At 37.2% G+C, this 19,303-nt stretch overlaps 1 pseudogene; it reads right to left on the bottom strand.

The window, feature by feature from the left end:
• Positions 1-241: 241 nt before the first annotated feature.
• The window catches only part of LOC134312489 (tripartite motif-containing protein 16-like), a 210,840-nt pseudogene continuing 191,778 nt past the window's right edge, over positions 242-19,303 (bottom strand).

Genomic DNA, 19,303 nt, shown 5'->3' with positions numbered 1-19,303 from the left:
TTTCTTATTCTGATTATTTTTTATTTTACAGAAACAATAAAAGTGAAAAACCAAAATGCAAAACATCTGATTATATAAAATGACTTAAACATCTATCAGCAGCCTGACCCACCGATTTACCTACTGGCTTTTTTGAAGGTGTGAGGAAACCAGAGAAACTCATAATAATACATAGAGAACATACCAAACCCAGATGTAAGGTTTAAACCATAAAGCCATTTAGTTTTTATAAATGCCTCAAATGAGATTCTAAAATCAAATAGTTCAATGTTACACTTTCAGTCATTTTAAATTTAATTTGTTGAATCTGACAGTTTCACTGTTGATCCTGAATCAAACCAAAACCCCGGGTAGAGGGGCTGAGTGAACGTGGTCTGAACTCTGTGGAGAAGCTTCATTGTATCAGAGATGCTGTAGAAGGACAGAGTTCCTGCTCTGTAATCCACATACACTCCTATTCTAGAGGAACTCGGCATTATGGGAATTTCAGTCTCTTTGTTATTGTGCCAGAATGAAAAGGTGGATGGAGAACACTCTAAACTCCAGGACTGATCATTATATCCAAACAAACACTCATAACCATCTCCCTTCCTGCTGATGCTTTTATATGACACTGCCATATCAACCTCATCATTCCCACTCCACTCAACCTCCCAGTAACAGCGTCCACTCACACTCTCTCTACACAGAACCTGGTAGTAATAATAAAATCTATCTGGATGATCAGGATACGGCTGTTCTGATGTACCACAAGTCGCCACTTTGTTCTTCTCAGACAGACGGAGGTGTTTATGTGCTGTGTTTGGATCCAGTGTGAACCGACAGAAATCTAGAGAGGAAACACAACATAAACCAATAAACATAGAAGAGTGTGTGTGTGTATAGGTGTGTGTGTGTGTGTAGGTGAGTGTTACTGTGTGTGTGTTTGTATGTGTTTACGCCTGTGTTTCTATGTGTGTGTGTTTGTAAGTGTAAATGATATTATAAGTGTGTGTGCATTACTGAGTGTGTGTTTTGTAGGTGTGTGTGTGTTACTTTGAATGTGTGTGTTTCTCTGTGTGTTACTTTGTGTGTATCTTTTTAGGTGTGTGTATGTTTGTAGATGTGTGTGTGTGTTTGTTACTACGTGTATGTGTTTGTAGATGTGTGTGAGAGAGTGTGTGTGTTTAGGTGTGTGTGTAGGTGTGTGTTTGAGTGAATGTGTGTGTTACTATAAGTGTGTGTGTTGCTGTTTGTGTGGGTGTCATCAGGTAATATCAGAAAGTGATGTGGGCATCATGGTGGCAGAGCTGGTGCTACACAGCAACATCCTGGCAACTTAGGTTTAAGAAGTTTAGAAGACATTTTCTCCTAGTTCTTCTAAATTGGTGTCAGATCTGAGTAAGTAATTAATTGTGAATAAACCAGTTAACATAGAAGAGTGTGTGTATAGGTGTGTGTGTGTGTGTGTGTGTGTAGGTGAGTGTGTTACTGTGTGTGTTTGTAGGTGTGTACGCCTGTGTTTCTATGTGTGTGTGTTTGTAAATGTGAATGCATTACTGAATAAGAGTATGTGCATTACTGAGTGTGTGTTTTTGTAGGTGTGTGTGTGTGTGTGTTACTTTAAATGTGTGTGTTTCTGTGTGTGTGTGAGAGAAAGTGAGTAAGTGAATGTTTGTAGATGTGCTACTAGGTGTGTGTGTTACTATGTGTGCATGTTTGTATGTGTGTGTTTGTAGGTGTGTGTGTGTGTAGGAGTTACTATGAGTGTGTGTGTAGATTTGTGTGTAGGTGGGTGTGTTACTGTGCATTACTATGAGTGTGTGTATATAACTTTTTGTGCGTTACCATGAGTGTGTGTGTTACTATGTGTGCATGTTTGTATGTGTGTGTTTGTAGGTGTGTGTGTGTAGGAGTTACTATGAGTGTGTGTGTAGATTTGTGTGTAGGTGGGTGTGTTACTGTGCATTACTATGAGTGTGTGTATATTACTTTTTGTGCGTTACCATGAGTGTGTGTGTTACTATGAGTGTGTGTGTTTGTAGGTGTGAGCTTTTGTTACTTCAAATGTGTGTTATTTTGTGTGTGTGTGTGTGTGTGTGTGTGTGTGTGTGTGTGTGTGCTACTGTGTGTGTGTGTTATGTGTGTGTGTATGAGTGTGTGTGTGTGTGTTACTATGAGTATGTGTGTGTGTGTTTTGTAAGACTGCTGTGATTTCTGTTTCTGATCTTGTTCTGTGACTGAATGATTTTGACACAAAATATTTTGGGTCAAAAGTATTTGGACAGCAGTTTATTTGTATTCATTCAAAGCGCGGCCCCTGATGTTAGTGATTTTGATTAACCACAGCTAGTGACTTCTCTGTGACCACATAAATAGGGCTACTAGATCACCCATTGAAAGTAGATGGAACAGTGGTGTCCAGCAAAAACCTAAAAGTGGTATGTAGTAGAAGAAGCAGTGAAGAACAGATCTGCTCTGAATCTGGAGCTTCATGAGCAAATACTTTATCACAGACTGTTTATGTTTGTGTGTTATGTGAAACTTACATTGTAGAAAATCTTCTCTGGTTTGAGGTGGAATGATCTGAACTTCCTTCACTGCAGAAAGAGTTACAGAACAATCACCAATCATAGTAAATAAATATTAACATCAGAAAGTGATGTGGGCATCATGGTGGTGGAGCTGGTAGAGCTGGTGCTACACAGCAACATCCTGGCAAGGTTCAATCCTTACTTCTGGTCACAAAGAAGACATTTTCTCCTAGTTCTTCTAAATTAGTGCCAGATCTGAGTAAGTAATTAATTGTGCGTGTTAATCACTGGACACTGCATGGTAAAAGCACGCTTTGTGCCCAGTGGTTCAGGTGTCACTGGACCCTTTGTGACCCTGACAAGGATAAAGTGTTGAATTCAAGTAAATAAATTAATTAAGTGTTGTTAGATGTAAAAAGTTCATGTTGATGGATTTGTATGTTTTGTTTGATATTTGAGTACCGAGTATTTTAGAGACAGTGGAACATAGAGGGCTTTAACTCACCTTCATCTGTTATCTTCTCAAACTGCTCTTCCCAGAGTTCTTCTACTTTCTCTCTCAGCTGAGATACAGACTTTGTAACATCATCAAATGAGAGGAAAGGACTGATTGTGATGGTGGGTGATTCTGCAGATCCAGCAGGAGTCGAGAGAGACTGGAAACTCTTCATTCAGATAAATAATGTTCACAGAGAAACAACAAGATGATAAAGAAACACAAATGATGGACGAGACACGAAGCGTGACGCTTACCTACATATCATTAACACTGATTCATGATCTATAATATGAACCTTACCTTTAGAAAAAGTGGTTTATCTGCTTTATACTCTATTTTATTTTTTTATATATTTTATATATTTATGTACACAGCAAAAACTGGAGTGTTGAAATTTCAGAGTTAAACATTTCAGAGTTGATTTTCACTCTCAAAGTGTCATTTTAACACATTGGGATTTAAACTGTGTTCAGTGTTGGAGTTATTTGGCAGAGTTGATTCGATCGGTGTTAACTCCACAGAGATGTAATTAAACTCCGCCCATGCATTTAATTTTAATTAAACTCCACCCATGCATTTAGATTTAATTAAACTCCGCCCATGCATTTTACTTCTTCGGTTGGAGACAAGGAGACGACGGTGCCATTTCCCCCTCTCAAGTTTACGCGGTAAGTGTAATTAATTCAGTCTTAATGAAAGTATACATTGATGGTGATATAGTCAGTATAAAACACAGGTGTACTGAAGGATGTGTGTGAGAGAGTGAGAGAGAAAGTTTCTGTTGTAAGAACGCTGCACAAATTGACTGCAGCTGATTGCTGCCACTTAAGTTACATCAGCTGCTTTTGGTCCTGTGTGATTCTTAGCTTGTGTGTTTAGCCGTCTAGTTAGCTAGGTTAGCAAGCTAAATGACTTGTTTTCTCTCTGCCTGCTGGGGAACTGTGTACTGTAGTTGTTTTGTGTTTTTTTTTTTAATGGTTATTCTGGGCAAATGGTTAACATATTGGTGGCTCATATGATTGATAATCATGGGTATGTGTGTTCCATATTCTTTTTATTTGTGCCAAATAACTGCATGACAATTGCATAAATTTAAATTAGATATTTAATCTCTTTTTAGATTAAATGAGAATCTGAGAAGATGATGAGGGAGATTTTTCAGCACCGCCAGAAACTTGTTAATGATCCAGGCAGAAGTGCTGATATCCTTTCCATCTTCCCAAGATTTCTGGATACAAAAGGATTGGTAAGTATGGAATGATGTTTATACTGGGTTGAACTTAAGCATTTAATGTAGTAGTACATCTAGTAGTTTAAAATTAATTCTTTATTAAAGGTTGATCAAGACTTCACTCTCCTGTTTTGATGACAAGACGGAATGCGTTCTTCAAGCCAAATATCATAAAAAAGACCAAGAGGCTCACTTCAACACCAGAGCTGCGTCACGTGTTGCAGTCAGCAGAAAGTTCATCAGGAAGTGATCTTGAGGCGACGTGTGTTTTAATGCATTTGCGATCATTTTCACCTTTCATAACTTTGTAATTATAGACTAGTTTATACACTGGACAATCATTGTTTATTGTTCTTAATATATGTCTAATCTGGACACTACTGCACTTTAACTGTATTATATGTAAATAATCTCTATCCTCTGGGTAGATGCTACTGCATTTCGTTGGCTCTGTACTTGTACTCTGCACAATGACAATAAAGTTTAATCTAATCTAATAATTGCAGGCTTTTTTTGCATTTATTCATGCATTCATTATTGTAGAGTTTAAGGTTTAGTTTGTTTATTCTCTGTTTCTAAGTTGATCTGATTTGGGGGGAAATATGACCAATAGATAGACATTTCAAAACTCAACACCTCTCTGTGAAAGTATTAAATTTGATGAATTTTCCATTATTTGATTGTGACTTTGTCTTCAGCCTATGACAAACAAATGGCCTCATTGTTGTTTCCTTTCCATCTTCACCTGCCGCCACCACCAGGAAAAATAAATGTTATTTTTGAAAATTATTTGGTGTACTGGAATTAATTCTTATTATTAGAATAATAATGTAGGGAGTTAAATGAACACTACTGCAATAGTAAAATATAACTATAAATATAGCAGTGTTATTTTTAGATAGAACCCAAAAGTGGTTGCATAGCAGAGCCTGGATTTGAACCACCAATCTTCCGGTTGAAAGCCCAAAGCTCTACCCACTAGGCTACCACTGTCCAATTTCAGCCAAAGTTTGTACTCCCTTAGTTACTTTTACTCTGTTTTATAAGTTAAAACAGGAACTCTGACAAGGTGTTAAACGTTTAACTATTTTGAAAGTGTTGATTTAACTCTTAAGAGTGTGGAGCTATATAAACCCTGAAAAAGTGTTAAAATCAACTCTGTGGGAGTTAATTCAACACTGGACTTTTTGCTGTGTAGAGAACACACCTTCTGTTCTCCAGTCTATGTCCTTTATGAAGATGAAATAAGTGATATAAGTAATAGTCTTATCTATTCAGCCAATTGTTTATAAACACTTTTAAAAGGTTACCACTTCAAGACAGCTATAAATGTGTCTCCTAAACTCTCTGTCCATTTTCAAAAATCAGTGTGGCAGTCTGTGTGGCTGTGCACCATAAACCTTAGCCCTGTTATTTCTCTACCTGTCCACCAGAAACCGCCATCACCTTAATATTACATTACATTTTCAGCATTTAGCAGACGCTTTTATCCGAAGTGACTTACATTTACATTTTCAGCATTTAGCAGACGCTTTTATCCAAAGCGACTTACACAATGAGCAATTGAGGCCTTGCTCAGGGACCCAACAGTGGTGGCAGGGCTTGAACCGGCAACCCTCTGATTACTAGTCCAGTACCTTAACCACTGAGCTATCACTGACTTACAATTATGACTGAATACAGTTTGAGCAATTGAGGATTAAGGACCTAGCTCAGGGGCACAACAGTGGTGGTGGTGGTGAGGCTTGAACCAGCAACCTTATGATTATCAGTCCAGCATCTTAACCACTGAGCTACCACTGCCCTCATATGCCCTCAATATTGTTACTGTCATTGAGTTTTTTACATTTTAAATTTAAATTATTAGTCAGACTGGTGCAGCAATAATACAGATACATAAAAATAAATTAATTTTAACATCTCATTAATGGTAATAATTTATTTACATTCCCTTACATTTATTTTGGTGTAATCACACATCTAATAATAAAATCACCCACTTTTCCACCACTGTAGTTTTTAGTGCTTTTACCTAGAGGAAATGGATGGGATCCTCAGTGTGTGAAAGCTCCTCCAGTTCAGCATTTTTCTTCTTCAGATCTACAATCTCCTCCACCAACTGAGTCATGACATTTTCAGCTTGACTGACTACAACTTTCTCCTGATCTCTGATCAGATCTTTCACCTCAGAGCATCTTTTGATAATTGAGTTGATCAGTTCAGTACAGATCCTCTCAATGTTCTCCACTGCTGTCTGTGCAGAACGCTGTTAGAAGATTCAGAAAAAGGAAACATTTCTCACTCAGATATTTTACTAAAACAGAAACAACATTTTCCTGCAGCATGGCATGATAGTATTATAGTATTTACTACTAAAACCTAAAATAGATTTTACAGTTATTTATCCTTATCCCTATCCTTTTAATTGTAATATTAGCATAGATTTTATGCAACAATGTTTTGAAACATGAATGAATTTGTGAGACCCCTCATTTTATTTACAAAGATAAACAGCTTAATTCATTTTGAAGGTCTATCAGTACGGTAGATTCAATCAACAGTATAAATCAAAATGAAGTCAGAGAGCATTTAAATCAATTAAGTTATGGATCCATTCATATGGAATTACAGATCTATATACACATTAGAGCTCAAGCTCAGTTCATCATAAAGAAATAGACTGAATACAATTTACAGCCACACTGCCAAGGTCAGTAAACTTGGTTAGTAAACTAAATGGTAAAAGGTAAGAATAACTACGGACGAGTCACTCTAAGTAACACAAAATGTTCATTGCTTCAAATGTGCTACAAGTAAAATCACATGCACAGGAATTCAGAAACGTTACTTAAAAACCCAATTAACATTCAATAAGACAAATTAAACATTATGGCCTTAATTCTAATTTGTATGTGTGAATTAAATCTAACAAGACATCTAAAAATAGCATCCATACTGTAAAATGCTGGTGGTAGCATATTACTACATATTTCCTTTTCAGAAGCAGGAACTGACTGTCTGGCCTTAAGAAACACTGGACTGGTTTATGAATAAAACATTTAGTGCCCCCCTCAGAGTCCTGATCTTAATCTGCCTTTTGTTTATCAAACTTACCTTGTGAGACTCCACAGCGTTTATCAGCTCATTAAGTTTCTTCTCTCTGTTCTGGATTTTCTTCTGGAATTTTCTCTGGATCTCCAGCAGCTGCTTCTACACAGAATAATAATTCAGAATTTACTTGCATTGTGTACCAGCACCACACAAACAACATTTTTTGGAGAAAGAATGTCAGGAGGCCATTCAAAAAACAGTATTTAAGTTAATTTATTAAGTATTAAGTATCTTGACTTGTTTGGTTGTCGTCTTGTTAAAACAACCATTTTTTATTAGATTCTATTTCTTGACTGTTGATTTCTCCTCTAATATGTCTCAATAAATTTGTTCTATTCATTTTTACTTTGATGAGAATTAGCCACAGGGTTCTAGGATGTTCAGCAGGAGTCAAAGCGCTTTTTTACACTACACGACTTTCAAAGAGATCAAATCACTGTACAGTTCACACTACATGACTGGAGCTCTTGTAATCAGGAGTCTTTTAAATCGTTGTGGTTTGTACACTACACGATTGATCAGCGACAGGGGGTCACACGAAAACATATGCGTGAAGCAACAAGGAGTTTAATGATACCAGGTGTAAGACCGTTTTTTCCTTTCAAAAATTGGTGTTAGCAAAAAGCTAACGATCCAAATGGTTTGTGTGCTGATACACAGCAAAAAGCGGAAAAAGAAAATTATCTGGGTGAAGGAGTGGATTTGGGATTGCACAGAGGGTTGAAGGTAAATAAATACTTTTGCAATGCAAAAAAGATAGCATGGTTTGGCGTGGACAAGGTCACAAATACTGTAAAGCCTGAATATGTATTCTGTGTATTCTGATAGAAACTATATTTTACTATGTCCATGCTGTTTGACATTTACAACTCCTTTCTCGTATCTTGCTTTATCATTGGCTGTAGCTCAACACTTTTCACACTATATGATTTGAAGTCACCATCAGGTCCAGATATTTAGCATGCTAGATTGTTAGTTCTAGGTAAGCCGCTTGGATCAAGCCATTAAACAGGTCACACATTGCGATCGAGAGCCTAGAGTGAACCCCACATTCACCTCATCACAACGATTAAAATGCTATACAATTTGAGCCTCAGAAGATCTTCTAGTCCGTATCTGACACCACAGCCTTCATGTCCATTGACATCAATCAGTCTTGGTCTCCCAATAACCCATCAGCTGTTTGTAGCTGTCTTTGAGAACTCAGCTTAGGCACTGATGTGAGGGCTTAGCTCACAATTAAGTTTTCAGTTTACGCCCAAGGTGTGCAGTAAGGGTGGGTCAGAGCTCTGTGTAAGCTAACAGAATCTCACTACAAATATTCTCCACTTGTCAAAGCACCTCACTTTGTGCACACATGCAGAAACATTGTATATACATGTCAGCAGTAGTAGTAGTAGTTTTAGCCATTTAGTGTATATTTTTAATTCAGCAAATTTTAATTAGTTTTAAATCCCAGTATTTACCCAGTAATTGTACTAAATATTGAAACAGTAAATTGCTGGAACAATTTCCTTGTCATTTTAACTCTGGTGTGGTCTCATTAAAATTGCTCCTTACTTAGTATACTTATTAATACTATTATTTAATACATTTACATTTTCAGCATTTAGCAGACGCTTTTATCCAAAGCGACTTACAATGAGCAATTGAGGGTTAAGGGCTTTGCTCAGGGACCCAACAGTGGCAACTTAATGGTGGCGAGGCTTGAACTGGCAATCTTCTGTTTACTAGTCCAGTACCTTAACCACTGAGCTATTACTGGCCTATCATGAGCAATATGTGTAGCTAATAAAAATCTGAATATGCTGATATAACAGCAATTACATAAAAAGTTGTTACTTATTAAAGAGAGCTGTATAATATTCTTACCTGTTTCTCAGTTCTTTCTGCTGCAGCTGATATTGTATCATGTCCTTTATGATCATCCATGGTGCACAACATACAGATACACTGCTGATCAGTACGACAGTAAACCTCCAGCAGTTTATCATGCTGAGAGCAGATCTGCTCCTGGAGTTGTCTGGAGGCTTTAACCAGCTTGTGCTTCTTATAAGCAGGAATCTGATAGTGAGGCTGGAGGTGAGTTTCACAGAAAGATACCAAACACAGAAAGATACCAAAAGATACCAAACACAATATTTTCTCCCAGTACAGACATCACACTCCACATCTTCAGGTCCAGTAGGAAGTGGAACTTGAGATTCTTTCTTCTTCAGGTTTTCCACAACTTCAGCCAGAATGATGTTTTTACTCACAGCAGGTCTTGGAGTGAAGGTTTGTCTACACTGTGGACAGCTGTATGTTCCTTATCATCCTCCCGATCCCAGCAGTTGCTGATACACACCATACAGAAACTGTGTCCACATAAAATAGCAACTGGGTCCTTCAGTGTTTCCAGACAGACTGGACAGCAAAACTGATCCTGAGTTACTGAATTATTTGCTTTAGCCATTTTTCTGCATGTAAACAGAAACACCAGTAAACACAGCAAGTCATTTACAGCAGCTCAGACTTCCTGGTTTAGTTTGTGAGCGTTATGTTCAAAACAAGTGAGTTTAAAGTAAATCAACAATTTTCACTACATAAAGTAACAATAAACCGTAATAAACAGAACTGATATAAACTCACCTGCAATCAGAAACTCAAATTACCAACAAAACTACAAACACAGACACGAAACAGATCTGCACTCGGACTGAACAGGATCAGATCAGTTTCACTTTCATTTCTGCTGATCTAAAGGTGGGAGGGAGAGAGAGACTTTGACTTTTAAAAATCTTTTAATGTGACCTGATCATTTTTTCCATAAAACGTTATTAGATGTATAAGAGTCAAGTGATAATTAAATTAAGATAAATACAAATGTTTTATAAAAATTCTTAAAAAACATCATATAGAATTTAAACTCTGCTGCAAAGAAAAGTCCTCCTGAGCACACCACCTACCCATGACACTACACTTGAATTACTTGGTAGTCCAGGTAATTCATACATTTTTTAAAAGTTAAAGTCTATAATCATCCTTGTTTTTACCAACTGTGCAAAGATTCTTTTTGCATTGTAGTCTGTGTTTAACATTGTCCTCATTATCGCTCTCTTGTATAAGCTTAGTGATTAATTTCTTTAAACGGAATGTCTCTAACTCAGTAAAAGACCCTTTTTTCCTAAAATATTTAACATAATTGACAAACTGTTTACTGTCTGGGAAATAATCAGTACCCCGTACACCTTTTTGTTTCCCTTTTATGCGTTGTAAAAAGATTTTTATGTCACACAGGAGGTGAACTCTTTTCCTGGTAGCCAACAGAACAACCTGTGTCAGAGAACGCACCTTCACAATCAGAGACATTACTATCAGCAATTCACTCGCCCTTTCAAACCTGTTTATTGCCCTTACCTGAGCACACTCTTTTTTCTTTTTATGGGAGCTTTAAAAACTGGATCCATGTCGATATCTGCTCCCTCATCCAGCTCTGGTGTTTCTATAGATCTTAGAACAGTTGTATTGCTTTTTACCTCAGTCTTTCTTGGAGTTCTCCGTCACTGTGTCTACCTCCTCCTCTGTAACAGGTGCTTCCACAGCTGATAAAAATGTCTCTGAGTTTTCCACCATCTCAGTGTGCTTATTTTGGTCCTGGATCACGTCAGCTGCTTCCTCTGTAGTCGGTCCAGTTTCAGTCTGATCGCTTTCTATAGGCGTCACTTCAATTGTCGAATTTGATCCTTTAGCCACTGGTTATGAGTCGGGCTCCTCGCAGCTGCAGGGGGATTAGTTGTAGCAGGCCCGTCAGCGCCTTTACTCGCATTATCCACATTTCTTTTCTCAGGGCAGATGCGGATAAGGTGACCTGGCTATCCACATCCGAAGCACTTTATTTCAGCGTCAGATGATGCAAAGACTGTATAGTCAAATCCATCCACTTTATGGGGGGGAGGGATTGTTGGACACGAAGATTTTCTTAGCTGGAGTACTCCGTGGTTGCACCATTTTAAATTGGTCCTGTAGCACAATTCCTTTCTGAATTAGTTCATTAGCCTTCTCAACGATGCTCAGAAAAATCACTACTGCGTTATTCATTCTTGCAGCTGAAACTATATTACTGTGACTGATAACATTTCCAGTCACCAGACTTTTTTGACTTTTCACTTCTTTATTCAAACCAATTTTTTCAGTAAAAAAAATAATCTGATTCACTGTATCCTCGTGGCTTCACAGTCAGTACCACACACCCCCTTATTCTTACGACTGATATAGATTGCCATTTTTGCCTGCCCAAGAATGAAGTAGATCAAGTGGCACTTTGACTTTTTTCTCTTGACATATTTAAAACCAAGGATAAAAGTCTGGAGTGTAAACATCACAGTGAAAAACATAAATACATTCTTCAAAACCTCAAACAAGGGACGCAGCCTAAAACAGTGCATAAAAGCTTGAAACACTGTTTCCCTCTGGTAACAAAATTAACATTGTGGTAAAATCTTTGAGTTTAAAATAGAGATAAAAGCGTTAACTGAGATAATACCATGTACAATCCTCCACTGCAGGTCAGCAACTTTCTTAGTTAATGGTGGTTTATACAGTGCTCTCCACTCTGGATTAACGTCATTACTCAGATTTAGGGCTGGCACCAATCCGATACTCTGTATCGGTAACAGTCCGATATTGGCCCAAATTATTCGATACTGTTGCTTAATGTAAATAATACTTAATGTAAATAAGGCCATTGTTTGTGTGTAAAGCAAATAACACTCAAAGATACGTTCCAACAGAGTGCCGTTTATTACAAGCTCACTCAGCAACTGTCTTAACATGGTGCACCTTGATGACATCATTAACATGTGCCACTGATCTACAACTCATCCGCAACAGCCATTCAGAAATTAAAACACACTGATCTACTTACACTTTTAGCACTTTTTTAAAATCATCTACTACTGCAACATCTAAACACACTGTTTAAACACAGTAAAAATCATCTATTACTGCCACATCTAAAAAAACTGTTTAAACACAATAAAAATCATCTACTACTGCAACATCTAAACACACTGTTTAAACACAGTAAAAATCATCTATTACTGCCACATCTAAACACACTGTTTAAACACAATAAAAATCATCTACTACTGCCACATCTAAACACACTGTTTAAACACAGTAAAAATCATCTATTACTGCCACATCTAAAAAAACTGTTTAAACACAATAAAAATCATCTACTACTGCCACATCTAAACACACTGTTTAAACACAATAAAAATCATCTACTACTGCCACATCTAAAACTGTTTAAACAAAATAAAAATCATCTACTACTGCCACATCTAAACACACTGTTTACACACAATAACAATCATCTACTACTGCCACATCTACACACTGTTTAAACACAGTAAAAATCATCTACTACTGCAACATCTAAACACACTGTTTAAACACAGTAAAAATCATCTACTACTGCCACATCTAAACACACTGTTTAAACACAATAAAAATCATCTACTACTGCAACATCTAAACACACTGTTTAAACACAATAAAAATCATCTACTACTGCCACATCTAAACACACTGTTTACACACAATAACAATCATCTACTACTGCCACATCTACACAGTTTAAACACAGTAAAAATCATCTACTACTGCCACATCTAAACACACTGTTTAAACACAGTAAAAATCATCTACTACTGCCACATCTAAACACACTGTTTAAACACAGTAAAAATCATCTACTACTGCCACATCTAAAAAAACTGTTTAAACACAGTAAAAATCATCCACTACTGCCACATCTAAACAAACTGTTTAAACACAATAAAAATCATCTACTACTGCCACATCTAAACACACTGTTTAAACACAATAAAAATCATCTACTACTGCCACATCTAGACACACTGTTTAAACACAATAAAAATCATCTACTACTGTCACATCTAGACACACTGTTTAAACACAATAAAAATCATCTACTACTGCCACATCTAAACACACTGTTCAAACACAATAACAATCATCTAATACTGCCACATGTTTAAACACAATAAAAATCACTCTATAAATGATATCTTGTTTAAACACAATAAAAATCATCTACTACAGCCACATCTAAACACACTGTTTAAACACAATAAAAATCATCTACTACTGCCACATCTAAACACACTGTTTAAACACAATAAAAATCATCTACTACTGTCACATCTAGACACACTGTTTAAACACAATAAAAATCATCTACTACTGTCACATCTAGACACACTGTTTAAACACAATAAAAATCATCTACTACTGCCACATCTAAACACACTGTTTAAACACAATAAAAATAATCTACTACTGTCACATCTAGACACACTGTTTAAACAATAAAAATCATCTACTACTGTCACATCTAGACACACTGTTTAAACACAATAAAAATCATCTACTACTGCCACATCTAAACACACTGTTCAAACACAATAAAAATCATCTAATACTGCCACATGTTTAAACACAATAAAAATCACTCTACACTGTGTTCCAAATTATTATGCAAAAAGTGTTTAGGAGTGATAAGGTAAGAATTTTTTTGTTTGTCAGTTAAACTCATTGATGGTGATGTGTGTCAGGGCTCTTTATATCACTGAAAGCAATTGCAGACACCTGTGCTAATTAGTTTGGCAGGTGTGTCCAATTAAAGGCAAGACTACTTAAGAAGGCTGTCCCACATTATTAAGCAGCCTACATTTTCAGCCAAAATGGGAAAGAAAAAGGATGTGTCGGCTGCTGAGAAGCAACAAATTGTGGAATGTTTAGGTCAAGGCATGACTACAATCAACATTGCCAAGACACTTCATCGTGATCATCGCACAATCAAGAAGTATGTAGCTGATTCAGAGCACACACGTGTGCGTGCTGATAAGGGAAAATTGAGGACTCTTTCCAACAGGCAATTACGTCACACTGTTAGACATTTTAAGGGGTTTTTACGGTAACTTACTGGCAACACTGTTGCCAGTAAGTTACCGTAATTCAGATTTACAGTACCATAACTGTATTTTAGTTTTACAGTAACTTGATGTTACTGTAATTGCATTTTACAGTAACACCACAGTAAAAACTTCGGTTAACTGTACAGTACTGTAATTATTTCTTAAATACTTATTATTTCATTTTAAATTTTAGAATCTCTGTAAATTATACTTACTTATTTTACTTATATCTTACACAAAACTATTTAATCCACACAGACAATTATTGCAACATATCAAATTGTTTATTTAAATCACTGCAAATGCTTAAAGCACTTTCAACAAAAACATGTAAAAATACAGAATTGCCTTAAAAACATTCTTACTTTAATCCACGCAACTTTCAAAATGCATTTAAAACAACACATTTAAAATAACACAATGTGCAGTAACTTAACATGTAGAAAATTCATGTTAATTCATATTACAGGAAAACACTTTTACTGTTGAATAATTCAGTATTGAATACATAGTACAACAATGAACAATGAATCTAGATTACGTTACATTAGAAATAACACAAGAGCTTCAGAAATGCAGGGTTACAGAAACACAGTAGTTTTGGTATAAAACTCCACTCAACACTGTCGACTCACATACCCGACTTAACATGAAATGAAGCGTGTTCCTAGGTAGACCCTGGGTAGCAAACGTAGTGAGGTAAATCACTTCTCAACCTGCAACCTGCCTTGTTCTTTTCCATTAACAATCCATTCAGCATTGTTCACCTGTAATCACAGAAAGATCATCTTTAACAGTTCTATGCAATTCAATACAGTATCCTCGAAATAAATCTAATCTTTCTGAAAATTACAACTTTTGTAAGGATCCTGCAGCGACTGGTTTTCCAATTATTTAACGTTAACTCAGCTAATGTTAACTTCTGACTGATGTTATAAACAGCATGATAGATCACCACTATCCAGAGATTAGCTACTATGCTAGCGCTGTCGTGTCGTAAATTTACCTAAACTTTGCTCTTGACCACAACAGTTTATAAAGATAATAACTACCTTAGCTTTAAAACATGAAACTCACAGTCATTTGTAAAATGGAACGTTTACTTGTTTTACTTTGGAAAATGTTAATGCTCCTATAGTGCACAATAGACCCGATAACCGTGACTGGTGTTAATTTATTGTCCTAACTGTCGTAGACTCTTTACCTTTATTTTTTTGCTGGTTCCCAGTTTTGGTGTAAAAAATCCTCTTCAAGGGTCTCAGCACCCCTGCTGCTGTTTCTGTGTGCGCACCTCTCCTGAACTCCTTCCCGCAAAACTTGAGATAATGTGGTGGTTCCGTATGTTCCGAAGCTGAACCGTTAGGCAAACAATGTCAGTTCAAAACTCTCACAGGAGAAAATTAGGTTGAATCTTGTCAATAAAATCTTTTGGCGCCAAAGGTAATTACAGTAATTTACCTCAATGTCAAAAATACAGTAAATCTCTGTATTCAGTATTTGGCATCAGGCAAAATTGTCATGCTGCAGTGGAAAATACTGTTATGTACTGTAAAAACTATTTACAGTATTTTACTGTGTGGTATGTGGTTAATAACTGTAGAAATTACAGAAATGTCTAACAGTGCAGGTTAAAAGAGCAGCTGCAAAAATGCCTCGTCATAGCAGCAGACAATTTTTTGAAGCTGCTGGTGCCTCCAACGTCCCCCGAACAACAAGATGCAGGGTCCTTCAGAGGTTTGCAGCTGTGCGTAAGCCATCCTGTCGACCTCCTCTATCCACTGCACATGAGCAGAAACGGCTCCAGTGGGCCAAACAATACATGAAGACTGACTTCAAAACTGTTTTGTTCACCGATGAGTGCCGTGCAACGCTCGATGGTCCAGATGGATGGAGTGGAGGATGGCTGGTTGATGGACACCCCATGCAAACAAGGCTACGGAGGAGGTGGAGTAATGTTTTGGGCTGGAATCATGGGGAGAGAGATTGTCGGCCCCTTTAGGATCCCTGAAGGGGTAAAGATGACCTCCATAATGTATGTGGAGTTTCTCAAACAGCACTTCCTGCCATGGTTCAAGAAGCAGAACCGTGCATTCCGCAGCAAGATCATTTTCATGCATGATAATGCACCGTCTCATGCTGCAAAGAACACATCTGCATCTCTGGCTGCTATGGGCATAAAAGGGGACAAACTTATGGTGTGGCCCCCATGCTCCCCTGACCTCAACCCCATTGAGAACATCTGGAGCATCATCAAAAGGAGTGTCTATGATGGTGGGAGGCAGTTCACATCTAAGCACATCTAAGGGAGGGTATTCTGTCCTCATGCAAAACAATTGAAGCAGATACCATCCAAAATCTGACAAATTCAATGGACGAGAGAGTTCAGAAGCTCCTTTTGAACAAGGAGTCCTATGTGCAAATGTAACATCACCTAGAATAAAGTTTTGACTTGAAAACTGTTTGATTTCAGTTTGTAATAACCTGCTAATGCTTATAATTTCACAAATGACCATTTTTTTGTTCTTTATAAAAATGAAAAGATTGAAAACTCTGCTGTGCATAATAATTTGGAACATGCATTTTGAGTGCATTTTGAGTGTTTTATTTTTTAAAAAATATACTGTTATCATTGGCAGTTTGTTCAAAAACCTTTCAATTGTACTCTAATAGTTGATGACTGGAAAATTACAATGACTGCAATTCATGTAGGTAATGTTGGAAAATCTGAGAAAATATTATTTGCATAATAATTTGGAACACAGTGTATAAATGATATCTTGTCCCGGCTTGGAGATCTCTCACATCCTCAATCATTAATCCATAAGTGTTATGAAATAAAACTACACCGTTTCCTGTCAAGCCACAGACGTCCTCTTAAAAATTCAGCAGGGTTTAATAATCTAAAACATGACAGCACTTTAGATACTTTGGACAACACGCCGTAAAGCGAGATGTGTCACGTGAACAGTTTGTGAACATTGTAAAAGTTACAATAAAAACAGCAGTTTTGTATAACTGTGATGCTGTAGGTTCTGTATTTATTGCTTTAGAATATTTGTTTCACAGTCTGAGCCACGTTATTTAGATAGCTGGTTTACCCATGGTGCATTGAGATGTGTATTATTACTGCTTAATTAGGAGAAATGGCGGTATCAGACTGTTATCCATTTTGGCAGATACTCAATTTGCGGTATCGGTATGAGACATAAAAAAGTGGTATCGAGCCAGCCCTACTCATATTAAAAGCAGTGTGTCAGTCATATGCAGTCTTTTCTTATTCAGAACCTTCACACAGGCTCTGTACAGCATCTTACCTGACGCAGTCCTCAAATCCACGCTAACCACCCCCGCACTACACTTTCGCACCTGCTCCAGCCCCTCAGGTAAAAGGGCAGACTTCCAGCCTTTGAGGACCTTATTCACAACATGGATAGACCTCACTTGGAGGTCCCCAAAAAAATCCACCTACTTATTCTGCAAGTTTGCTAACAGATTCGTTGGGCTCCAAATAAGCCAATTTATGCCACAATGATGTTGCTGCAAGGTTGTTAATAACAAGTACCCTTCCCCGATAGGACACTTGGGGGACTAACCATTTCCATTTAATGAGACGGCCTTTAATTTTTCAACCATGCCATCCCAGTTCTTTTCAGTGCAGGTATAGTCCCCCAAGTACACCCCTAGATATTGAAAACCACCCCTCCTTTGCATCAACTCATCTGGGAGTGTAGGTTCTCCACCATCCCACTCACCAACTAACACTGCTTCACTCCTGTTCCAGTTCATTTTAGATAATGGTAAAATCCTGAAATCATGTAAGTTCAGCTAAAATGGTCGTATCTGCATATAAAACCTTGATGATTGCTATGAAACCTTGGTTAAACCCACAGTTCTCCAGGACCTTCCACAGGTACTCATGTTCAACCCTGTCAAAAGCTTCTTCCTAAGAGAGAGAGAAAGAGCATCTTACTTTTGTTCAAGTATTCATTTATTACCTTCATGATAGAAAGTGTGTTAGTGTTATATATAAAAAGTTTATGGACACCCTGTGATGGCATTTTTTTTAACTAAATGATGGGAATTCCCAATAATCAGGGTCCTTTGCATGGTGTTGCATGTTCTCCTTGGGTTCACATGGGTTTGCTCCAGGTGCTCTGGTTTCCAAAGTCCGAAGACAACTAGTTGATGCCACTAAAATGTGAGTGGATCTGTGGGGTGTTTCTCTGACCAGTGATTTGTTGTTAGGACCATTAAATGAATCCAGGGTTCAACCCTTGTACACCGACATGCTCTTTATCCACAAGTCACTCTATTATACACCAAGATTGTAACTGCTTCTGAGAACTGTACGAAGAGCCTGTGTGAGGCAGATGGAATCTTCTTTGAAGGTGTCGTAATTGGGTCAGGCTTCCTCTCAAGTGATGACATGTACACAGGAACACAAGTGTAGGCATGAGAGGTGAGAACATGATGACAAACCAGACATGACCTTCTCTTGTATGTGCTCTCGCTGCCTTTTTCCATTCTTTTTTTTTTCTCTGTGTGTCTCAGCAGTGGGTGGCAGGTGATTAGAGGTGGATCCTGTGGGAGGTTGGATCGTCTGAAGTAAGTTGAATAGCCTTTAAAAAGCCTAATGCTAGATTAGAAAAGCCACTCGGAAAGATTAGAACATAATTCAAATGCTAAGCAGAGAGAAAAATACAGAGAGAGAGAGGTGATGATATACATAAGTACTTATGTAAGTGCAGCTTGTACAATCCTAAACAAAAAAAAACTTTTGGGACAGCATGGAAAATGCAAATAAAATAAAATAAAAAAAACACAGAGTTTCTTACATTTACTTTGACTTTTATTTGATGATCAAATAAATAATAATAATAATGATAAGAATAATGATCAAATGATCAAATCATTAAACCATTCAAGGAATCGGGAGGAATTTCAGAGTGTAAAGACCAAGGAC

The sequence above is a fragment of the Trichomycterus rosablanca genome, chromosome 4 (assembly GCF_030014385.1).
Source record: "Trichomycterus rosablanca isolate fTriRos1 chromosome 4, fTriRos1.hap1, whole genome shotgun sequence".
NCBI classification, from domain to species: domain Eukaryota; kingdom Metazoa; phylum Chordata; class Actinopteri; order Siluriformes; family Trichomycteridae; genus Trichomycterus; species Trichomycterus rosablanca.
Note: the sequence above shows the minus strand (reverse complement) of the source record. Positions and strands in the feature narration are given on the sequence as shown.